Genomic DNA, 12,169 nt, shown 5'->3' on the forward strand with positions numbered 1-12,169 from the left:
GGAAAAAAAATCCAGGTCTTATCCAAATTAAAAAAAAATAATATATTACAATAACGTAACAAAATGTTCCATATACCAATCATCTAGTCTTTAGGGCTAATGCACAGAGAATTAACCCAGACAATTTAAACATAGCATATAGCTAAATTAAAACATTAAACTGAAAAAAAAATAGTGTAGTAGTATAATTGCAAAAATAGTTAGCTATTCATTACAGGACAAAACTGTTATTTTTCAGCTGAGTATACTCATAGTTCCTCATAGTTCCTAAGACAGAACAGAATCATGAAAATTAAAGCATTGTTTTTACAAGCATATTTCTAATTTGGTATACAAGCAGCTGAAATATACCTAAGAATTATGCAATCTGTTTAAACCATAGGAAAAAAAAATCCATTATCCTAAGAATTAGACAACTACATGTGGCAATTCCACATCTTTATATATACATTTTTTTTCAATTCCCAGAACACATTTAGCTCACTTTGTATTGATTTTAAGATATTTTATTTAAAATCAAATAGTTTTAATTTTAGCACGCTTAATTTTAAAGTCCTAAAACTTTTATTTTTCTTTTCAAAACCAACTTGCCTTTGATGTGTCTGCTAGGTACATAACATGAATGAAGCTTGAAGCCATTAATTTTCTAATCATGAATGTTCAAAACTGCCAATTTTGACTATAATTACGCACTCATCCTGCTGTTGGACCCTAGGGATTGTGTGTTCCCATTCTATTAGACCTGTTGTAGGTTTGGGTTGTTGTACACTAAAAATATGTCTGAACACAAATGACTTTCTTCTTGTGAATAATACCATTATATGCTCAAAGGTATAACCTTGGGTAAAGAACAATTTATATTACTGGGAACAGAAGAATCTTTTCCACTGTGTACCCATTGGTAGGTGAGGTCAGCACAGGAGATACACACAGGAATCACTACTTAGCCATTATGGAGTCTAATGGGGTATATATAACCTGATAAATGCACAAACAGGTTACATTAATTTCTGCATTCATATATGCATAAACCATGGTGCATGACGCAAGCTAAAGAAAGCATGCCTAGAAACTAAAAATACATTTTGCTAAGAAGAACCTGAAAGCATATCAGGAAGCACATGATGACAGAAAAAGGAAAATTAATGAGCGCTAAATAACCTACTGATTACTGTACTTTTAATTGTATTCTGCTGGATTTATTCGAAGACGGGTTTCATTGCATGATTCTTATTTTGGATGCATGGTGTGAGACCTAGAATAAAGTGGTCTTTTTAATATGAATATTTGGATCATTATGCTCTAGGCTCATTTGATTTTCAATAATTTTATCAGGCACAGCCTATAAACTAATTAAAAGAGCACAACCACAACCAATAAGCCCAACTCCAAGCTCTCTTATGTACTGCTGTGTGCAGTATGAGTTTTTATGCATTTACTCTCAGATCTGATGATTTGACTAGGCAGACTTAGGCTTTATGCTTCCAAAAGTATGAAAATTGCTCCCAAACATTTCAGGGCGTATGTTATTTTTTTTCAGAAAAATATAAAGGAAAAAACCCAAACACTTGCTTATTCAATAGAAAGTTTTGCTTTTCTCTGCAGAAGTAGGCTCCAGTATGTTTTCCTTTCTGAAGTTTTTCTTCTTTATGTCAAAAAACCCAGAAACAAAAAAATAGTTTAAAATGTTGTCATTATCCAAACAAATATGAAATTTCATAAATATTATGGTTTGTGCTATAACACTTCAAAAATATTTTAAACTGACAGATGAGTGAGACTACCATTCATGTATTACCAGGCAAAAACATGTTTAAAATACTGTTTGAGGTACACAACCTGAAGTACATTCCACATAAAGTATGAAAAGAAATGCCTTGTATGCTAAGAAACTATGAAGAAAAAAGCTAACTGAATGAATGGCATAATATTTTACACATTTGTAATTTATTGGGAAGAGATCAGAGGTCAGAGGAAAAGATCATTGTTACAACTGTACAGGTAGAAGAAAAACAAAGAGAAAAATCTTGCTTTCTTTACACAAAAGTATTATGAGATTTTCCAAACAGCTATCAGAATGAAAAGTTGAAAGCTGAAAATTTCATAAACTGCTCTACACCAGACAAGTACAATAACATTGTAAAAACCAACCAGGGGAACAAAATTTGTCTTCAGTGACAGCGGTTTAATGGAGACAAAGAAGGAGGATAAGAATCTTAATCCATATTTTAATGAAGATAAAGAAGACAGACAAAGTAGGAGAAGGAATGTGTACTGTATCTTTCACTTTGAGTTGAGATATTCTCTTATAGAAAAGGCACTAGTTAATAAGAATGGTCTTACTCCAAAATTTCACTATATACAAATTCCAGTGAGCTCTCCCCAACGTAACCCACACTATGTTTTCATCTTTAAAATGCCTGAAAATTAATAATTTAAAAATATGCTATAGATCAATTAGATTTTCTGATGAGATTTCTGTTCCTTTATAGTGTCTGCAATGACTAAAGAGACAATGGTAATAAAATATTATAGGCAAAAGTTTTAATTTTTACCTTATATGATTACAAAGAATTCAGTTTTAACACTCAATAATAAAGGAATTCTTTTGCACAGGGCACAGAAGTATCCTTGTACAGGATAAAGAAGGAAAAGCTAGTGTTGAGACTACTTTCTCTATTTCTAAACACTAAAGATATTGTCACTTCATATTCCTAGTGTGTAAGACAGAGAAATTCAGGCTCACATGTTGTTACTTGAAACCATATAAGAGATAAGGAGTCATGAAGTTATAGCCTTACACCCCACCTATCTACAGAATGTAGATACAGATAATGTCTCCCACACTACTTCGTAACAATTCCTGTTCAGGTCCATTATCTGAGAGGGAAAAATCTCTTCAGTCTTAATATCATGAACAATAGCTTAAAGTCAGATTCTAATCTTATGGATTGGCATTCATGAGTCTTAACTGATTATTCTTGGACACAAGTATAGTCATTGGCTATGCAACTCACTTTTTTGTTGAGTCAAAACAAGCTGAAGCCAATACATCTCTGCCAGCTGCAGCTGGAGACACTGCGAGGAATCTGGAGCATTTTAATCCCTCTACGTTCTCCTTTTCACATCTGACCTTTATTCTGTAACAGAATGATAAAAGAAATGAGTGAGAGTCTCCATCAGTTATTATCAAGTGACCTCTGCTCAACTTAGCTAATGAATTTAATTAAGACAGCCAATACCAGTTATTCTGGAAACACACTAATGCACAGAAAATAAAAGTGACTTGTCTGTATGTTAAGTAGGAGGCCACTCAGTGTTACTCCCACGTTGAAGTTACTTCCCATATTTGTAGGAGATTATTTCATCAAATCTTTCTAGGATTTATTGCTTGCTTTGGTATGCTTTCAGTAAACAAATATTTGAATTTACCCATTTCTCAGTTGTCACTGTTGAAGTTTTCAATGATGAAATGAAGCTACCTTTTACGTAGCTGCCAATAGTAATCATGGACATGTAAACTGTCCCCTGGCACCATAAAAGTATCCTCAAAAGCTCCTTCAACCAGTGTCTCTGTCCCCTTTACTGTCACCCCATGCTAACAAGATCAAAATGGCATCTATAAAGCTGCAGTGGCATCCAGTGGGGTGCCTCAGCTGCAATGCTGACATGAGGTATGTTCCAAAGCCCTCAGTGCTACTGTATTTTGCATACCTGACCTCAGCAGCACCCAGTAACCTACTATTGGTCATATTTTTCCATTTGTAAATGACACACAAATCATCAGAATCTGCTTGAATATCTGCAATGACACAGGCCAGCACAACTTGTTGAAACTAATAACAGACTTTCTCTTGATGTTGGCAAACTGACTCAAGATAATAGACTAGAATCAAACCAATGAAGGATTTTTTTTCTTGAATAAGAGCCATGAAAAGTAGCACACTTGCGGATATAAAAGTAAAGCCAGCCTTATTAAAGGTTTTATTATGTACTCTTATTGAAAGAAAATAATACATTTCTCTGTCACAGAGAGAGACGCATTATGGTCTTTCCTTCAGGTACTAACCTGAGTGTGCTTCCTGGTGGGCTTTGGTCATTTTGTGTAATAAAGATCATATATAGTACCAGAAGTCTTGTAAACATTTTCAGAAACTAAGCATCCCTTCTTAATAATGCTGAAGAACTGATTAACACAGATACCATTTCTTTCTCCCTATCTTTTATAACTGTAAAAATGAATTGTATTTGTTTTACTTAATATATTTTATGAAGATATAAAACTGAGTATTTATTTTAAATTAATTTATTTTTTTTTAATTATAATGCAAAATATAAAATATGTTTGATTATACACACAATACAGAGTTTCCCTATTGTTGGAAAAGAAACAAAAATGATAATAATAAATTTCAAACAAAGTAGGCTTAAATCATGGGTTCAAACAAAAAACATATATTTTTTTGTTACAGAGTTCTAATTTAATCAGATAAAATATTCCACAGCCATCAAGCTTGACATTTTTAAGTAAGCCAGAGCCTGGGTGACACAGGCTGTCTACAGAGGTATCATCATTTTAACTGTAGTCACAAACATAAAAATAGCTCTTATCAGAAGCACTGATACACAAATCTAAACTGCTGTTAAAACCTACTGAACACTTGGAAAGAAGAGCAGAGCATTAAGTATATAAGCAGAAATCGCTGGCTAAGATGCCATAACTGCTAACAAAATAGATTTTGTTTGAATTCTAAGGACTGACAGCAGCATCCCAAACAGTCCTTATCACTGTGTGGCCTGGTGTGAGCTCAGATGATCAACATGATTTTTCACAAGTTCACAGAATGAAAGAGGAGGAAGGCAATGGAGGCTTATTTAATCACGTTTACACGGCTTTTTTGTTGGAGAACAGACTTCAATACTTCTTGAAACTCAGGACTTCGAAAGAACTGGAAACCCCATATCTCTTGTTACCAAACCCCCAAAAATGTATAGAGCATTAGGGGCTCTGCTTGGTTAGACTATTGAACATATTGTCAGCAGAGAAAAAGAAAATATTACCCCAGAGAGATTAATCTAATAAAAATTTGAAAATATACAAATCCAACCTTTTGGTGGTTGAAATATGTTTTGATAAATACATTTCACTTAAAAAAAAACAGTGAAAAGAAAACCCCTTGTGAAATCCAAGCATTCAGTGTTCAAAAGTAAGGAATTGAATTTAAAAATGTTTATTGTTTTCTTGTAATAGACTTGGCTGATATATTCTGTTATTTTACAACAATTTTCAAACAATTAGCCAGAAACTATCAGACATATTTAGTGTCCACTGTGAGTACAAACTACTTCTCTAGTCTATCAAAATCAAAAGTGATCTGCAAGCCATTTTTGTTCTCATACACTGCTCAAGGGACTACGTGGAAGTCACCTACCTTTTCAGTCAGCAGTTAGATAAGTGGCAGTACTTTACTTGAACTCCAACACAGAAATGAGATATTGAATATCTTGTCATTTATTGCAGAGAGATTGAAGAAATTACACTCAGACCTGCTGCCCATACTATGCTTTGCTGCCCGTATGAACAAGATCAAATGAAGGTATGAGACAAAAATCTGTGAAAATACTGGTGAAATATTATAGATGGATCAGACCTAGGTTTAGGCTTCTTTTTAATTTTAAACCACACTTTTATTCCCACAGATTCATATGCATGAAGTTCTTCCCCTTCCTCCCAAACCCAATAAGCTGAGATCTCTATAGTAATCACTAAAGTGCAGCAGTTATTTTCCCACTAATGAATATGCTGAAATATCATAAGGAGAATAATTTTTTCAAACACTAGTTTGGGAAGACTTTTATTTTTTTTTTTTTAATTCTAACTTCCAAATATTATGACTGACATGGAACAAGGGTGAACCATGTAGGCAGGGGGGATAGTAGCAGCCACAACTCTAACTTTGCTGCCATTAATATTTATGTTGTATATGAAGTAGTTTACCAACATGCTGACTGAATGGCAAAGTGTGCAAGCACACAATTTATTACTTCATGCAGCAGCTATGGGAGATCACAAGCACAAATGCATATTTCAGTAGAGACTGTTTTAAAGTAGAGAGCATTATTTTGACAAGCAACAAAAGATTTATCATTCAGTGGAACAATTGGTGAATGCATTATCCTGTCAACATTTAACTATTATATTCAAATTAAGAAATCAAAGACACCCTGCATTATGATTGTTTTACATTAATTTAAAAATAATTTAGTTCTATTTTATACTCACATTTGCTTTAATGTAAGTGAAATTAATAAGTTATGTAAAACAAGAAACATAACACATTTGAACTTTCATATGCCTGTTCTGCAGGTCATACATTCTCATACCTGCTGCACTTCAAACCCTAAAACTTTGAACTTTAAACCAGCAGATGACAGCAAAATGCTTTGGTGTGCTACCCAGGCTATACATGACATCTATGCACAGAATGACACTACAACAATGATTTTGCTAATTAGGATATACTTCTAGCCATCTTTTTGCACCTGAAGTCGCTTCTAGAAAGTGGCTCGCCGTGACTGGCTAGTTCACCTCCTTGTAGAGGTGTTATTAGCATCTTACTGAGACCTATCCAACTCCATATCCTTCATAAGTCTCTTTGCTCCAGTCAGGCATAAACTGCTGATTTTTGGATTAGCATCTTTTGTCTGTTAATCTGCCCTTGACTCACAGGCTGAAATATTTCAGGAATAGCAAAAATATTTTGAAGCATTTCAACAGTGGTTTCTGAACCACTTACTAACTGACTGTAGAGAATACTGCATGTTTTTCCAAGACTTGGTGTATTCACAGACTCCCTGTAAGTGAACCAAGTATATGGTACCTATGAACGTAATGCTTCTGTATGGGAAAATTTAGCCTAACGTGGTGGTATCAGATAAACATGTAGAACCCAAACTGAAAATAATAGTAAAAGATCTTTTCACCCTTCACAGAACTGAGTAAAGCTCTAGCTGCAGATCATCCAAATTGGCTGTGTGAAGCCATATCAAAAAAGCCACATGAAACCAGAGGTGCATTGGTTCAAGCTCTTATATAGTTTTTAACAAGTTCTAGATTAGGCTGGTAGGGGATTCTGTCTTGCTTCTGCTTTGAGTAGTGAGGCCATACAGCAGCCTCAAAGAACCTTGCAAAAATAAGGTTTAGCTACATATTTAATTGAAGAAAGATGGGAAAATTAGGATATAGAATGGTGAAGAGGACACAACTTGCATTGTAATTTTGATGCCAGTCAAGCCAATAGCATCTGCATCATGATTGAGAGAGAGAACAAGAACCTGTGCAAGTTTCCAGGCTGCCTAGAGGCATATATACATCTAGCCCTATATTTAATGTGTGCAGGGCACAGCTAACCAGGACAACGTATGGCTCAATAAATGCAGTCACATAATGTGACATGTCCTCAATAGCAGATCATACAAATTAAGAAAAACACCATGGTTTAACTGCATGCTATCAATGGTTTGATTTATTCTTTACTTTGTGTCAGGATATCCAAGTGGGAGAGAAAAATATGTATTTAAAAATATTGCTGATGGTTTAATTGCTGAAACTTGCTACTCCATCACTGCTCAGCTGTAATAATGGTCAGGGCATGGAGCATTACTTGAAGAATTAATGACCACCTGAGGTTAGCAACCCACGGCTAAGCCTTGAGCCTTCAGCTTTCTCAGACAGTCATTAATCCCCAGGAATTGTCCTGTGCCTATATCATTACTTCTAATTTAAAAAGCGAATTTTCTCCTTTTAATTTTCTTTTCTGAAAATGAAAGTACTCAATTAGACTTTGTCATTAGATCACATCTGCATTGATTACCCAGGAAAAAATAATGACAGCAGAATTAAATTTGCCTATTTAATCACTGAATCCTGATTAAATATTTGTTATAAACACTTCATTCCAATTAAGGTTGCATAAAAAACCCACATTAGGCAAAGAAGGGTATACAATTCAAAGCTATAACATGTCCTGACATGCTGCTTCTACTTTCTTCCTTCTTTGCTCCTTGCTGAACAACAGGATACATTTGTGAGAAACTTCACAATTTAGATTCAGTGCCACCAAACTTTAACAGTAGCTAGGGAAATACAAAAACATTTCAGTGATCTGATAGTGAAATTGATTCAGATCACAGTGATGAAGACAATCTTAAAAGAACCAAGTTACAACAGAATTACTTTCTTTTTTAAAGGTAACACAAAGAGTAAAAGAAAATATTTAGAGAAGACTTTGGATAGTGATCCAGTTCTCTTACTCTAGAAGCTTGCCGTCATCAGAAAAATAGTTACATTTTTGCCCATGGCACTGTCCTCTGGTGTAATCCTATAGGATTCCATATGCATCAGGAGACGTATGGTGATATGATTAAATTAGTCTGTGCCTCAGTCCCTTAGCAGCCACAGAGAGGGCATTGTACCTTAGAGCAATGTGTGTTGACACACCAGGTTCTGAATTGAAACAAAATAAATTGATTGAAACCCTGATTTTATAATGAACTTCAGCAGGAAGGTCAAAAGCTACTTTACACTGATGTTTGTCAACTTCACACTCTCTGCTACTGAAAGGTACCTGCTCTGCCAACACACTGACATATTAACAGAGGGAAAATCTGCTTCAAAGTTTTGAATAATCGCAGTATACACGTTTGTTCCCAGCCGCCTGCCTTGTTCACGTGCAAGTTTGTGCTTGTGATACCACACACAGCTCTGGTCAACCTCACCATTTTATGCAGAGTTGGAGAATTAAGTCTGAAAACCAGACTGTGACCCACAAGCAAAGTGGTTTAGGTCAGTATCTACTATAATTCACGTACAAGTAACCTAATTTTCTGTGAGTTTCATTTCTCCCTCCCCACTACATTCTCAACATTTTCCCAAATCCCCTTCATTCCTTGACACAACACTCTCAATTTCCTCCAAGTCCCATTTCCTCAACTAGTGGACCAAGCAAAAACGCCTGTGCATTGAACCTGATGCAAAGAAAATACATTTATAAATTTCCTCGCCTTCATATAGAAAATTATCTATGTTGGGGTTTTTGGGCTTTTAATTCTTTCTAAAACTTTCATATATTCACAAGTTTCCATTCAAAATGTTTGCCTGTAACCTCATGACTTGGTACAACTGCAGTACACAAACATTCATAGAAATTACATACAAACATACTTGAACATATTAATTGAAAATATCAATAAACATTTACTGATTTATTTTTTTCCTCCCTGTCTTATTTCAGCTTCTCTAATGTGGAAGCAGATGGAGCAGCATAAAACCAACAACATCTGAGCCTAAAATATACCTAAAATTTTTCAGGTTTTCTGAATGTTTTGTTGCTCCTTCCAATTTTTTTTTCCCCAAAGCTGGCTGCTTGCTTTGTCAGTGTCTATATTTAGACTGTAGAAATGATACCAAAGGCCCTGCCTTTTTAGCACCTTTTCTTTAATCATAACAATAATATGAATGACTTCAGTAAGAAGGCCGACATATTTGCTTCACTTTCGTGATTCTGATATTGTATCAAGGATCTTGGAATTATTTCACAAGTAACATTCTGAACAAACTCACATACATTCTGTGTGTTGTCAATAAATCAACCTTGAAAAAATATTTCAGCTGTGACATACTGAATGCTGTTAGTGAAGTAACAGGAAGGTTACCTGCAGATATAGCCAGCTATTTTCTTTTTTCCTCCTTGCAGCTGCCAGATGGTGTTGAACAGAACAAACTGCTATGCAGAGTAGCTGCATTTTTTCCAGGTAAGTGTGGCATTACACACAGCCTTTTTATCTATTCAGATGCCTTAGGGGAATGATATAAGCATATTTGATCCAATTAAAAAAAAAAAAAAAGAATAATCAGCATGTTCTTTGTGTTGTCTTTCACATCCTAAATAATAAATTATACAGATAGAAATATCTTACTAGCAAAAAATCCTCATTTGATCAAAGCAACAAACACTACTGGGGAAAAAAAAAAAAAAAAAAAAAAAACAACCAACAAGCAAATCAACCAAACAAAAAACAACAAAAAAGCCAACCAACCAAACAACAACAAAAAACCCCACAAACAAAACCTAAACAAAACCAACCCGAAAATGCCTTTACATAGCCTGTCAGAATTCAAATTATGAGAAAAGCTATTACATGGCTTACATGTATTTAATAAGAATAAGAACGGTGCTGTCTTGTATTAAAGAAATTAGATTTTTTTTTTTTTAGATGGAATTACAGATTCCAGTTTCATTTTACAGTACTACAAACACGTTAAGGATACAATTCAACAGACCTCACATGACAAACACTAATGAAGACTTTATTTTTGTTCAGTTAAAAAAAAAAAAAAAAAGAAAGGCTACTGTAATTAAAATTACAGGAGTCATTTTTAGGTGCAGTAGGCGGAATGAAATGAACCGAAGCAAAACAAAAATCCAAACCTCTGAATCTTGCTCTTGAAGAGAGAACGGGGGAAACTTTCATGGCCACATATGGTCTCATCTGAAAGAGAACTTCCCACACTAACTTCCCACTGGTCCTTTATGAAACTCTGGCTCAAAAGTGATTCAAAAGAAGGATGACCTAGTGAGTCACCGGTATCATTTAAGGAAATGTTAGAAATACCTTCAAGACCTCTTGCCCTACTATTTGATCTTATCCTGTTCAAAAGAGTACCGTTTGAGATTTCATACATTTATTCAAATATTTGAACAGATTTTTAAAACATTTTCTATATGGAAGACAATCTTTTTCAGATTTGTTATGGAAGCAGACAAAAACCCTTATTCTCTAGTACTTTGCAAATAAAACCACAGTAATAATAATAATCGTTTCTGGGCCTATCACTGCCACCTTCTGAAACACTGAAATTCTAGTCATATAAATTCATTAAAAATACCGTAGCCTATTTATACATTACTAAGATAGCAAATGTGTACTCCAAATAGAATGTCTCCTTGTTAAAACCTATTTTACTAAATTGTGCATGTTTTTGGCTTTTACTACAGAGAGAGACAGGATAGAGTGAGTCTTGCAATTTAGCATGATTAGTCATTTGTGAAGGATATGTACTTTTTAAACTCCACCATTAATGTGTTATGCTGTAAATAGATGAGGACCTATGTGTGTTTAAATTTACACATTAAACAATTCAAGATGATATTTCATTTCTTTAAGAAATTAATTCAGTGCTAATGAAGGGTGAAAGACTGAATCAGTCATTAATTTAACCTTTCCCTCTTGATAAGATCAACTGAGCTACTGCTTCTTACTTTCAAGGATATGTCAGGGGAACAAATCATTTTATAATAACTCAGTGAAATGTATAATCATGGTAGTATTTACAAAATGCATTAGCTAGAAATTTACTGAGCTACCTTCAGGTTATTAGAATAACTGATTAATGAGCCTTCTTAATACCATACGGGCATGATCCACAAATATTTTAGAGATCCAAGTTTAAAACTATTTCAACCATTATAACTTTTAAAATGACCACATGTAGTTTCCGCTTTTCAAAAGGAAATACACTAGTTCCTAGCAGGCCTAAACTATCCCAATAAAGTAATATGTATATAAGTTCCTTATACAAGGTTTTGGAAAACAACAGCAGGACAATAAGTCCTGTTGGAAATGTCTTCATTTACATTATCTACTCAGATGTAATTCCAGTCTGTCTTTTCCAGTTTTTAGTTGTTTGTTCATTAGGTTTTTTTGTGTTTCTGTTTCTGTTGTTTGTTTGTTTTTAATTCTCTTATGTTATAGACTCTGGTTTCTACTAGCAGCATGCAAAAAGTCTTTTTAGAGAATAAATATAGCACTTAAAATATTTAGCTGTATTTTCCAAGATAGACTGGTTTACTGAGTGTTTGTGCGTCAGAAGACACTAAAGACTAGATTTTGTCTTCTATGGAACTTTGCAAGACCAAGCTGGAGGGCAGCTTTATTGCAAGGTTTACTAGCAACTGAGTTCCCAGTAGCACAGGGCCGTCGGGAACACTATTAGTTGTCCAGATAACTCAGTGTGAGTAATGACAAGAAGGAAAAAAGTCCTTACAAATCAATATAATCTCAGGTTAAAGCAAAAACAACCTGAAACCAAACCAATGAATCAAGTAAT

General features: G+C 34.4%; 1 protein-coding gene across 1 annotated transcript in view; it reads right to left on the minus strand.

The window, feature by feature from the left end:
* Positions 1-3,140, minus strand: part of NRG3 (neuregulin 3) — a 467,171-nt gene extending 464,031 nt beyond the window's left edge. The window contains exon 1 of the mRNA XM_065067648.1: positions 3,018-3,140. The gene's annotated coding sequence lies outside the window, so the exon portion shown is untranslated. The remainder of the gene's footprint in view (positions 1-3,017) is intronic.
* Positions 3,141-12,169: the final 9,029 nt, after the last annotated feature.

The sequence above is a fragment of the Columba livia genome, chromosome 6, assembly GCF_036013475.1.
Source record: "Columba livia isolate bColLiv1 breed racing homer chromosome 6, bColLiv1.pat.W.v2, whole genome shotgun sequence".
Classification (NCBI taxonomy): Eukaryota; Metazoa; Chordata; class Aves; order Columbiformes; family Columbidae; genus Columba; species Columba livia.